This window comes from Podarcis erhardii (genome assembly GCF_964252035.2).
Source record: "Podarcis erhardii genome assembly, chromosome: 2".
Taxonomy (NCBI): domain Eukaryota; kingdom Metazoa; phylum Chordata; class Lepidosauria; order Squamata; family Lacertidae; genus Podarcis; species Podarcis erhardii.
Window position 1 is genome coordinate 65,960,651 of NC_138498.1, and position 12,719 is coordinate 65,973,369.

At 47.4% G+C, this 12,719-nt stretch overlaps 1 long non-coding RNA gene across 1 annotated transcript; it reads right to left on the reverse strand.

Moving 5' to 3' along the window:
• Window positions 1-368: 368 nt before the first annotated feature.
• On the reverse strand, window positions 369-11,124 carry LOC309336128. Its single transcript, XR_014153898.1, has 5 exons — window positions 11,007-11,124; window positions 10,175-10,213; window positions 4,879-4,973; window positions 1,829-1,882; window positions 369-561 (listed from the first exon to the last, which is right to left on the reverse strand). It is a non-coding gene; the product is annotated as an uncharacterized lncRNA (long non-coding RNA).
• Window positions 11,125-12,719: the final 1,595 nt, after the last annotated feature.

The window sequence follows — 12,719 nt, forward strand, 5'->3', positions numbered from 1 at the left end:
TGTGGGGTGGGAGACGCTGGGGGGGGGGGTGGGAAAGTCCCATTGCACAATTGGACCATGTTCCATAATTACTTAACGAGTGCCAGAAGCCTAGCCTGCATGCTTAATACATTTTTGTTTTCTGTTGGGCACTGTGGAGTCATGCTGAAAAAGGCTTGACAAAGCATCCATTAGATAAGATTTAGAGTATAGATGTAGCAGTTTTGTAGCACCAGCTGGTGGCACTGCTACCTCACTTTTATAGAGCTGATTACGCCATCCTTCCTGCAACAGGGTATTCCACAATGTGAATCTTACCACAATGGTATTTAGTTATTATCACCTTTCACTAAGGCTAGAAGCAGATTGCTTATGAAGGGAGCATTAAACAGAGTATTAAGTTTTAATGGAAAACAAAACAAATACACTTCGTTTTACATGCATTGAACCCAGACACTTCTTCCTTCCTTTCCAAATGCCCTGAAGACATTCTTAGGCAACTCGGCTCATGTCCTCTGCTAGTTGTTGGCTGCCCCAAATTTAATCCTTTTCCTTCTTTTTCTTCTTGTCACCACTGCGAGCCTGCGGCATACAAGAAGAGAGAATGTAATTTGGAGCTGAGGAACATTTCACAATCCCTCAACCCTCTTTCGCCTTTCATTATGATAACCACATTCCAAAAAGCAGCGGCTTCTGTCAGTTCAAGCAGGGATATCTTTTATCAGGGAAAGTGTTCATCCTCACTGCCATTGCTTCTCTTTTCTTCAGAGACACAAGTGCTTTTGCACCTAAGACCACACAGTTTCTCACTGTATCTGCTCAGAGCATGCAAATACAGGGTAGGGTGATGATAGCAAGAAGGAGGGCAGTCTGGCCCAACCACCAGCTAAAGAAGGAGCAGTTATAGAAAACTATTTACCCCCCTTCCTTGCTAGAAAAAACACATTCAGCTTCAGCCGCCAGTTGCACTGGGACTTCAAAGGAATCATCTGCCGACTGACCATCCATCGGCAACAGGACTTAAAAGTGTGGTGTGGGTTTCAGGCTTATAAATGTCCATACATTATTGCAGTCTACTGTAAGCCGCCTTAACAATCATCCAATCTTAAGGTGGGATATAAATATTCCAATACTTCTAACAGGGGTACTAAAACCTTCAGACTGCCATTGGATGTGGATCGGGGGTGTTATGCGTTTGTGTGATTCTCCATACAGTGGTACCTCGGTTTACGAACAGCCCTGTTTATGAACTATTCAGTTTACGAACTCCGCAAAACTGGAAGTAGTGTTGCAGTTTGCAAACTTTACCTTGGTCTACGAACGGAAGCCGAACAGTGGAAGGGCACCGGCAGTGGGGGGGCCTCATTAGGAAAAACACACCTTGGTTTAAGAACAGATTTTGTTTAAGAACGGACTTCAGGAATGGATTAAGTTCGTAAACCAAGGTACCACTGTACAATGAAACTCCCACAGCATAAACTGGCATGTCAAGGAGATGGTGCTTGTTGATACCATGGAGTGCCTTGCAACATGAAAGTCCCCAACTGAAGTCTGAAGTGGTACAGCCCAGGCAAAGGTTTACCACCTCTGTGAAGGACTAGACTGTGTCTGCTGCTAGTACATTGGCAGTGAATACAGACAGGTCTGCCAATTAGCTTTCCAGCAGGCCTACTGAAAGGCAAATATTTAGAAAGTGGCTCTTTCTTTAACTTGGATAAAAGGTGGAGGGGAAAGTGTTGTCTGCTAAAATAATATGGGACCAAATAATAATCAGCATCAGCCTCAGCATCCCTACCTACCTGCCAGCAGTTGAACCCCTTCCCATTCAGTCTACCAAGCATCCAATTACCTTTTCAGAATCGCTGTCTGAGCTGCTGCTGCTGTCATCATCTTTCCCATCATGCTAAGGAGCAAAAACCAAGCGATTAGACCAGTGGTGGTACAGAACACAGAACTTGGCAGTCACAGGAACATACCATTGGTCCACCTGGCTTGCATCATCTACCCTGACTTACAGCAGCTCTTTAGAGTTTGAGACAGGGGTCTCTCCCAGCATGGTGTAGTGGTTAAGAGCGGTGGACTCATAATCTGGTGAACCGGGTTCACTTCCCCCGCTCCTCCACATGCAGCTGCTGAGTGACCTTGGGCCAGTCACACTTCTTTGAAGTCTCTCAGCCTCACTCACCACACAGAGTGTTTGTTGTGGGGGAGGAAGGGAAAGGAGATTGTTAGCCGCTTTGAGACTCCTTCGGGTAGTGATAAAGCGGGATATCAAATCCAAACTCTTCTTCTTCTTCTACCCTGGACATGCCAGGGATCAGATCTGCAGCCTTTGGCATACAAAGCATCTGGTCTGCCTCTGAGCCACAACCATCCCCCTTGCTTAGGGGAAAAAACCCCAGCTTTGTATATAGAAGGTATCAGATTCAATCCTGATATCTCTAGAAAGGCCTGGGAAAGACTCATGGGGAGCTGCTGCTAGTCAGTATATTTGTTTTTTTCAATTTCTTACCTATCCTTCCCCATAAGGACACAACAACAACATCAATTTAAACAAAAGCAACCATTTAAAAACCACCAACCCCAAACAGCCATACTTTTCAGGTAGGTCATAAAAACAACATTCCACAGCTGTCAGGGTAAGGAGATGAATTGTCAGCCTATGCTGAAAGCTATACAGTGCCACAGACTGGGTGGGTGCAGTCAAAATGGGGGGAAAGAGAAACCAGAGAACCCAAATTGACAGATCCATCCATCCATCACCATCACCAGATATATGGCAAATTTGGGGAATTTTTTTTTTTTAATGTGGCAGATAAATGGGTGGGAATCTTTTGAGATTTTGAATCCTTGACATTTGCCAAAGCTTACATAAATGAACAAAGCCTACTGCATCTTGCAGGATGAGAAGGTAACTGAAAGAAGGCACCTGGGGCCGAATTAGCATCTTGACTTCAATGCGTGTCGATGCACTTTGTGCCAGTCATGGACTTCTATGCTGTGATGTGGGAACATGAAAGTGGATTCTAAAGGGTAAAAAAAATCTTCTAGCTTAAAAGCTCACTCATCATGTGCCCTTTGAAAGATGCTACACACCCATCCAGCTGTTTTTTCCCTACATTTCACAACAGCGTCTTTCTATCTCCCTATTAAATGCTGAGTTCTGTAGGCATTTTCCCCAATTAAAAATTTCCCTTTAGTTATCCAAGCTGGGCCCAGGTTGACTCACATACAGAGCAGGGAGGAAACAGTCAACTGAACTGCATTGCTTTCAAAGGTCTTAAGAAAACAAGTGATGAATCATAGCCGAACAGTGATTGTGGCATGTCATGTCTTGCAGGCCCACTGTGTGGGAGCCTCACAGTTAGATAAACAGTTCTTCTCAGCAGTGGTTTACCAAGATGCACAATCTGAGCCAGTGTCTGTAAAAGATTCTGAGTTTTAAGCCTTTTTTCATAGCCTCCAGTCATAGGCCTTTATTCCAAACTTTCACTACCCTTCACATTCCTATATCTATCTTCTTGCCACCTAGACTCACACTGGCACAGAGAATATAAAAGTGAAGCAACTACTGTATATATCTTTTGGAAGTGTTACACAAATAAATGAATTTCCTGATCTGCGTAAATGTATTCCTCGTGGAGGACTTTGGTAGACTGTGGTCAGTCCTTTGCAGCCACTGACATCACCTATAATTTGAACTCCCATTGTAGGACAAATTCTCACAAACTGCAACATCATGCAATTAATTGGATCAATGCAGCTTTACAGGAGCAGCTGCTGCCTCAGAGTGATAAATAGTTCTGCCATCTGAGCAGAAGAAACGAGCTTGCAGTAGCTCCGATGTGATGATTTCATATGGCACAGACAGTGAATGAGCTATTAAAGATTTCCATGCTACTTCATAAAATTGGATTGTGTTTACTGTATTGATTTTTGGAAGTTCATGCATCAGGATATACAAAGCTAGCCAATGACCATCATTCTGTGGGGCATTTGGAATGGTTTTAAAGAGTAGTAGTAAACTAAATTTTATTCACAGTAGATACACTGAAATGAATGAACATGACTAAGGTCCATTACTTTCAGTGGGTCTACTGTCACTGGCGGAGGAAGATGGGGGCAGGGGGAGCGCACCGTCCCCAGCAGCACAATCCTGGTGGGGTGCCATTGGGGCTGCCCCCCCTGCCCATGCTGGGCACCACACCCCCGCAGGCAGCGCACCACACCCCCCAGAACATGCACCACGCCCCCGGGATGAATGCCAGCCACGCCCATGCCTACGCCCGCTCTCCGCCCCCCAGTGCTGGAGCATGAAGCTCCGCCACTGTCTAAGTAAAACTTAACTTGAAAACTACTCAAAGGGTTTCAGGACATTGTACTGAGGAATCATCTGTCTCACCAAACGAAAGAGACTGAAGCTAGCATATGCATAACCATTTACTCCGACTCCAGTGCTCTCTCACCACTGATGTTTGAAGCCATGCAGTGGCGTAGCGTGGGTTGTCAGCACCCGGGGCAAGGCAAGTAATTTGTGCCCCCTAACCCGTGGATTTGCGCCCCCTAACCCTAACCCCCAGATGTTGCGCCCGGTGCGGCCGGCCCCCCCTGCACCCCCCACGCTACGCCACTGAAGCCATGTGCACCCTGACAATCACCACAGTCTGTATCTATTCTGTAGTTTGATGTGTTTGCCCTGAAACCAGCTTACATCAGACTTCAGAGTTAAGCTGAGATGTGTGCATATGAGACATTTGCAGGTGACAACTCATGAACAGGTGACAGCTTCACTTGAGGGACTTCACTTGAAGGGAACCAAGCAAGTAAATGTGCATTGGGTGGAGACACGCCTCCCAACTGTAAGAAAAGCCACCTCTAATTCAGCATCCTTTTTCTTACCTTTTTCTCCTTTTTCTTTTTCTTGTCTTTCTTCTCACCCTCTTTCTTGCTTTTTTCCTTTTCTTTTTCCTTTTCCTTCTCGTCTCTCCCAAACACTAATGGTTATGAGACGAAAGAAAACAGAGAAACAGAGAAACAAGGATGCTGTGACGTTTGCAAAGTGCAGTCAAAGATCCATCACCTTCATCTGCATTCCCCAGCCAAGAAAACTTCCAAACACTATTGCAGTGGTGGCCATCCTTGCTTTTGCCAAGCATGCCACATGCCAAGGCTTTGCAGGTCTGCTTCTCTTCTATAGGCACTTTAACAATGGCCCTTCAGCCTTCAGTCTAGGAATGCCACAAACCACTGTTGCGAATGCCACAACTTGGGCATCCATGCTTTTTTGCAAAGATGGGGAACCTATAGCTCACCAGATGCTATTGGATGCTTCAGCCGGTATGGGAGATGATGGGAGCTGTAGTCCAACAATATCTGGAGAGCAACTAGTTTCCATCATTGCTTTAGTGGATAGTTAAGGTGTCCTCCAGATGTTCTGAACTACACCTTCCATCACCACCGGCCATGGGCCATTCTGACTGGGGCTGATGGGAACTGGAGTTCACAGCGTCTGGTGGGCATCATATTGGCTAACCCTTGATAGTGTACCAGTAGGAAAAAAGCAAGAAATTAGCTGTACGTTTTACAAGAGAATAATTCTACTGTCTGGATTTTTCATAGAGGATCTATAATCAAGTAGATGGCTATCTCTGATGGCCTCAGAACAGAAGTGAGAAGGAATATGGAAAAAGGAAAGTCAGTCTTGAGCCTTCAGGAAGCCAAGAGTAAACAAAGGGCAGACCAGCTGGGCATATTAGTCTTGCCAGAAAATAGCCTGATTTAGTTTATGAATGGCATTACACACTCATCTCCGAAGATTAGAAAGTACAGGGGCAACTCAGATACGACACTGAGTATTTGAGGGCTTCAGTATCGTAACTGCTGTTCATGACACTTTCTGCTCTGTTGAGATGCAGGAATCAGGTGTATTTCAGAATGCCAAACATCAGCATTTTGTCCATTAGAACATAAGAAAGCACTGCTGGATCAGGCTAAAGGCCTATCCAGTGCAGTGACTCATCACAGTGGCCAATCAGTTGCCCATGGGAAGCCTGGAAGCACTTCCCACTTGTGGTTCACAGCAGCAGGTATTCAGAGACTCTGACAGTTGATGTAGAACATAGCAATTGGGCTTGCAGAATGCTGCACAAGTGGAAACAGGTGCTGGTGATATGAGAGAGTTTTTATTATGTTAACTTCTCAGGGCGGCCCAAGGGGTTCCAACGTTTGAGGTGAAATGCCCTGCTGCTGCCCACACGATGGGGGAATAAGCTTCATCATCATCATCATTATCATCATCATAATTTTATTTATATCCTGCCCTCCCCAGCCGAAGCCGGGCTCAGGGCGGCTAACAACACTAAAGTAGTGCAACATTATAAAAATTAATTAAAATCAAAATTGATGGCAACCATAAACTAAAGTTTTGTAAAGATTGCCAAAGGAGGGAGTCAGGCTGCGCCCTGACCAAAGGCCTGGTGGAACAGCTCTGTCTTGCAGGCCCTGCAGAAAGATGTCAAGTCCTGCAGGGCCCTTGTCTCTTGTGACAGAGCATTCCACCAGGTTGGAGCCGCAGCTGAAAAAGCCCTGGCTCTAGTTGAGGCCAGCCTAACCTCTCTGTGGCCTGGGACCTTCAAGATGTTTTTATTTGAAGACCGTAAGTTCCTCTGTGGGGCATACCAGGAGAGGCGATCCCGTAGATACGAGGGTCCTAGGCCATATAGGGCTTTGAAGGTTAAAACCAGCACCTTAAACCTAATTCTGTACTCCACCGGGAGCCAGTGCAGCTGGTATAGCACCGGATGAATGTGATCTCGCAGCGAAGACCCCGTAAGGAGTCTCGCTGCGGCATTCTGCACCCGCTGGAGTTTCTGGGTCAGTCTCAAGGGCAGCCCCACGTAGAGCGAGTTACAATAATCCAGTCTGGAGGTGACCGTCGCGTGGATCACAGTGGCTAGGTCAGGGCGAGACAGGTAAGGAGCCAATTGCTTAGCTTGGCAGAGATGAAAAAATGCCGTCTTTGTTATAGCTGCAATCTGCGCCTCCATGGAGAGGGAGGTATCGAAGATTACACCCAAACTCTTAACGGACGGTGCTGGCACTAATTGCACCCCTCAATCCCATATTGTCCCGTCCCAGCCAGAGGACCTCTGTCTTCGAAGGATTTAACTTCAACCGGCTCCCACGTAACCATCCAGCCACAGCTTCCAAGCATCTGATCAGTGTGTCTGGGGCCGAGTCAGGATGGCCATCCATCAACAGATAGAGTTGGGTGTCATCAGCATACTGATGGCAGCCCAGCCCAAAACTCCGGACAAGCTGGGCGAGGGGGCGCATAAAGATGTTAAAAAGCATTGGGGAGAGAATCGTACCCTGAGGCACTCCACACACCAAGGAGTGGCGCGGTGACAATTCCCCCCCAAGCACCACCCTCGGTCCCCGACCAGAGAGAAACGAGCGCAGCCATTGAAGGACTGTGCCCTGGATCCCCACGTCGGCAAGGCGGTGGTCCAGGAGTTCGTGATTGACCATGTCTAGAGCTGCTGACAGATCTAGAAGAATCAGCAGCCCCGACCCGCATCGATCCAGCTGTCTACGAAGATCATCTGTTAAGGCAACCAGAGCCGTCTCGGTCCCATGACCAGCGTGGAAGCCAGACTGGAATGGATCCAGAGCCGATGTTTTATCCAGAAACCTACCAAGCTGTTCAGCAACCGCTCTCTCAACCGCTCTTACCCAGGAATGGAAGGCGGTAATTGGATAGATCGAAACCGGGTGGTAATTGGATAGATCTAAGGGATCTAATGATGTTTTCTTTAAGAGCGGGCGCACCACTGCCTCCTTCAGTTCCCCTGGGAATGTCCCGGTGCCAAGGGACAAATTGATGATATCCCCCAGGGGGACACGCTCTAATCAGCCAGGACGGGCACGGGTCGAGAGGACAAGTGGTGGGCTTTCCAGCTCGGAGGAGTCTGTCCACATCGGCTGGGGATATCCGGTCAAAGTGGTCCAATACTGGACCCGAGGACAGTCAAGGGGCCTCCAGTTCCTTTATTGTATCCAAATTGGCAGGGAGGTCATGGCGGAGCAACAGGACCTTCTCCGCAAAAAAGCTCACAAATGCCTCACAGCTGTGTGTCAAATTGTTATTTAAATTTGGCTGTCCTTCGAGGGACGTTAAAGACCGAATTATACTAAATAATTGCACCGGGCGAGAGCTAGCGGATGCAATGGAGGCCGAGAAGTAGGACTTCTTAGCGGCCTTCACTGCCATCTCGTAGGTTTTCATAAAAACCCTATAAGATGTTCTTGAAGCTCCGTCACGGGCACCCTGCCATACTCGCTCTAGCCGTCTGAGGTCCCGCTTCATTTTCCGGAGCTCCTCGGTAAACCAGGGAGCCCGGTTTCTGCGGGGTCGCAGAGGGCGCTTAGGTGCGATCTCATTGATGGCTGCCAGGAGATGGGTATTCCAGCCCTCAACAAGCTCAGTCAATGAGTCGCCAGGGGGAGAAAGGTCCCGCAAGGCTTGACGGAATCTATCAGGGTCCATCAGCCTCTGCGGCTCGCCACCTAAGCAGGGTGGGGGTGGAACGTCAATCCTGGCTTTCAGAGCGTAGTGATCAGACCATGGCACCTTCATCGAAGGAAACATGATCACATCTATACCAACGCTAAAGATCAAATCCAGCATGTGGCCTGCTTGATGTGTGGGGCCTGAAACAAACTGGGAGAGCCCTAGTGTCACCATGGAAGACATCAGGTCCAGAGCCTGTGAGGAGGGAGTGGCATCAGCATGGATGTTGAAGTCCCCCAATACCAATTGGTTAGGGAACTCCAAGGCCCAGCAGGCCACCACCTCCAGCAGGCCTGACAGGGTGGCTGCTGGTGCGCTAGGTGGCCGGTACACCAGCCAGAAAGCCAAGCTCACCTCGGAGCCCCACACTAGGCCAACATATTCAATGCCGGGGATCGATGGCGATGGTAGAGCCCTGAAAGAACAATCTTCCCGGATTAATAATGCCACCCCTCCCCCCGGCCCACAGTCTGGGACTGGTGGAGGACGGAGAAACCCGGGGGCGCCATCTCTCGTAAGGTAACTGTTGCCCCTTCGCGCACCCAGGTCTCCGTCACACAAGCCAGGTCGACCCCCTGCGAGATGAAGAAATCTCGCAGGGTGGCGGTTTTGTTGCCTATAGACCTGGCATTGCACAACACCAGTGACAGAGGTGAGTAATCCTTGCTCACCCTACCCTCGTCTCTCGGGATGGGGCGCAGATTGGAAGGGGTATGAGCATATCCGTATCTCGATCCCCTTCGCCTATGACATCTGCCCCCACTGCCATACCTCCCTCGCCCCTCCACAGTAGGAATCCCAAGCCTCATACTCGCCTCCATTTACAAAATATAAAAGCAAACAAACAATTACACCAAAACAAAACCAATCCCCGCCCCACTCAACAACCATCCAACCCCAACCCAAAATAAAACAAAACAAAATAAAAATACATGGATAAAAACCACCGTTTGTGGTGGTACAACAAAGTAAAAAGTAAAAACACTTTTAAAACACTTTAAAATATATAAAAACATTTTAAACATTTGCTGCTGCAGCACCAGTGTCCTTAAAGTTGTGGCGGTGGTGAGTGTGGGCCCCGCCCCCTGGCCTGGTGAAGTGGGCTTGCAGGGGGAAGAGCCCTCCCTGCAAACTCACGGCGAAGCCCGAGGCCTCCTTGGAGCCTTATATGCTGAGGTGGAGTATGGGGCCCGCCCCCAGGCCCAAGGTGGAGAATGGGCTTGCAGGGAGAAGAGCCCTCCCCACAAACTCACGGCAAAGCGGCAGCAGCCATAAGAAGTCTCCCCTGCTAGGTGGTGGGGGAATTCCAGATCCCCTCCATCCCACCGGACAAGGGGTTTTGCATATCCTTTCAGGAGAAGCCAGTGCAAAGCCCCACCACACTACCAGGTGGTGAAACCCTTCTCGCTGACTCAGTAGGAGGGGAGGCATTCCACAGAGCTTTGCCACTAGTCCCTCTCTGCTCCTAGAGGCTGGGAAGACCAACAGCAAAGCTGGGCAACGGAATAGCGTAATGCTGCCTCAGAGGTGCCGCCTAAGGCAACCGCCTCACCCAGCCTCATGTAATTTCTTCTTTGTTAACAGAAGTATTCTCAGTATAGATAAAAAGCAAAAGTGACCCACCTTTTAAAATGGAAGACATTCTTCAGTCGTGATGTAGCTCTTGCCGGGAGGAAATGTAGAGGTATTAGTATTTAAACCTGTTTCCTAAGGCCACACAATGCACATTCCCAGTATATCAAGGGGACTGGTAAGGATTTGGAAGGGGTAGGAGAAAAAGACTGTGGAAAGGTTATTGGAGGCAAGGGGATTTTTACATGGGAGACAAAATATTTCTGCCATGGGGTTGGTCCAAATACTCTGATTTAAATTGTCTTCAGGAGACTTGCCTTGAGAGAGTATATATCATCCTAGCACATACAAAAGAATCTGGTTTTGCCTGTTGTTATTTGGCCTCGCCCACCTCTACCACTATATAACATACACGGACAGATTAGCCAGCACTGGATAAGCAAATTGACTAATTTTGTGTAGCAAAAGAGGAAATGTTTAGTTCCTCCCGATTCTCCAGCTAAGGCCGAATAAACCAGCAAAACCACTACAGAGGACTCAGGCACATAAAGTCAATGCAAATTTCCTGCATATGCTTATTTTCCTATGCAAATCTGGCAAGCCCTAACTTTTACTTCTCCTGTAGATTTGTCTCTGGGTGAAGTCTTAATCCACAACTGAGACAGCCTCTTTCTCCCCCTAAAAGGTGAAGAACCTATGCCGCAAGGCAAAATGTCCCAAACCTTAGTTCAGTAGGTGATATGTAATGCAAACAGCCTAAAATCAATAGACTCCTTCAAAATGCACATGCAAAATATAGTGTCTTCTATAAGCACAGAATGAGAATCAAGTTAAATTTTCTTAATGGGAGAAAAGGAAAGCAGGTAAAGGAAAGCAAGCTTACCTGGTAAGGAAGAAAGAAAAGCAGCCTTGCCTCTCCAATGTTCTTTTGACCTATGGAACTTCTGTCCCTGCCGCCTTGTCATTTGTGCTCTCTCCTCCCATATTGCAACATGGACAAGAAGAAAAACTTGTTCCACCCACCCCAGGCACCGCACACAATCAGGGAGTGTCCTTTTCGTAGATGCTGTCCTTGCTCAGGCAAACCTCATTCTGTAATCCTGGCATACCTTCTACCAGAAAGGTCTGGTTCAAAGCAGTTAGAACAATTCTGCGTCACATTTGAGATATCTTTCCCTTATTGCTCCACAGTTAGAATTAAGCCACTGAATCAAATGGTGGTCAGCTGAAGGGCAGCTCAATACTATTGGCCACCTGAGTCAAAGGACAGCCTTGCATCTCCCCACTCCCCACTCCCCATACAAGAGCTGATTGCAGTGATAGTTGAATCTTGCTAACCTTAAGGGATAGCAGTCTGGTTGAAGGAGTGTAGTGTAAGCTGCAGGTCTCAGCACTGGCTTCCTCACTCTCCCTAATATAGAGCTGTGATGGGTGAAAACTCCTCTTGATTCAAGAACTTGTTTTTTATTTATCAACTTTTTGGATGGGGGGATGTCCCAGAGTTCTCTCCTGGCTCGTAGAGTTTATTCACTCATTTCATTCTTATCCCACCCTTCCTCTAAGAACTCAGGGTAGCATATAAGATATATCCCCCTCCCGCTTTGATCCTCAAAACAATCCTGCAAGGTAGGTCAGGATGAGAGTGGCTGGTCCAAAATCTGACATCTCCGGGGCCCGTAATACAGTCGTACCTTGGAAGTCGAACGGAATCCATTCCAGAAGTCCGTTTGACTTCGAAAACGTTCAGAAACCAAAGCACAGCTTCTGATTGGCTGCAGGAAACTCCTGCAGCCAATTGGAAGCCACGGAAGCCTCGTTGGATGTTCAGCTTCCAAAAGAACATTTGAAAACCGGAACACTCGCTTCCAGGTTTCGATTGTTCAGGAGCTGATTTGTTCAGGAGCCAATGCGTTCAAGATCCAAGGTATGACTCTATCAGCATCTTTAAAGGATTGTTCCCTGCAGGCCATAAACAAACAAATATTCTGAGCTAGGCAACTTCACTGTGGACTTTGTTGTCTGCTCTAGGTGGCTGCTGCTCCAGCGACAGGTATCCCATCTGTGCAAGTGACTTGATGGCATGTTCCTCTTGTGTTTCACTTGCAGCTTCTTTGCTTTGCAAGGGCAACCTGCCTATTAGGGTCCAAAGCAGTAATAAAGTAGAAGCCAGAGGAAGAAGCCATTATGTTGCTTTCTGCCCAGAAATACCACTTCATTATGAAACGTTACGATGGAGAACTAGGAATAATGTAGTATACTATTTTATTATTAACAAAAAGCATCTTTGGGGTGTGGATTTGTCTGCAATAGTATTACTATTCCTAGAATGACCTCATTCAAAACCACAAACTGTAGTCAACACACGCATTCCTTTTCAGTATCACACCCACCACCTTCCCTCCAGGGTCACTATTTATCTGATGATCTGCCTTTCCATGCAGATAAATAGGTGATGTGTTGTCCACTGCTAGCATGGAGGAAATTTTTTATTATACAGCGACTTCTGTTGTCACATTAGGGAAAACACAAGCGCCTATATATTTCCCTTTGTGGGGCAGACAGTTGCTTAGATGACATTTGTATCGGCAAACTACCC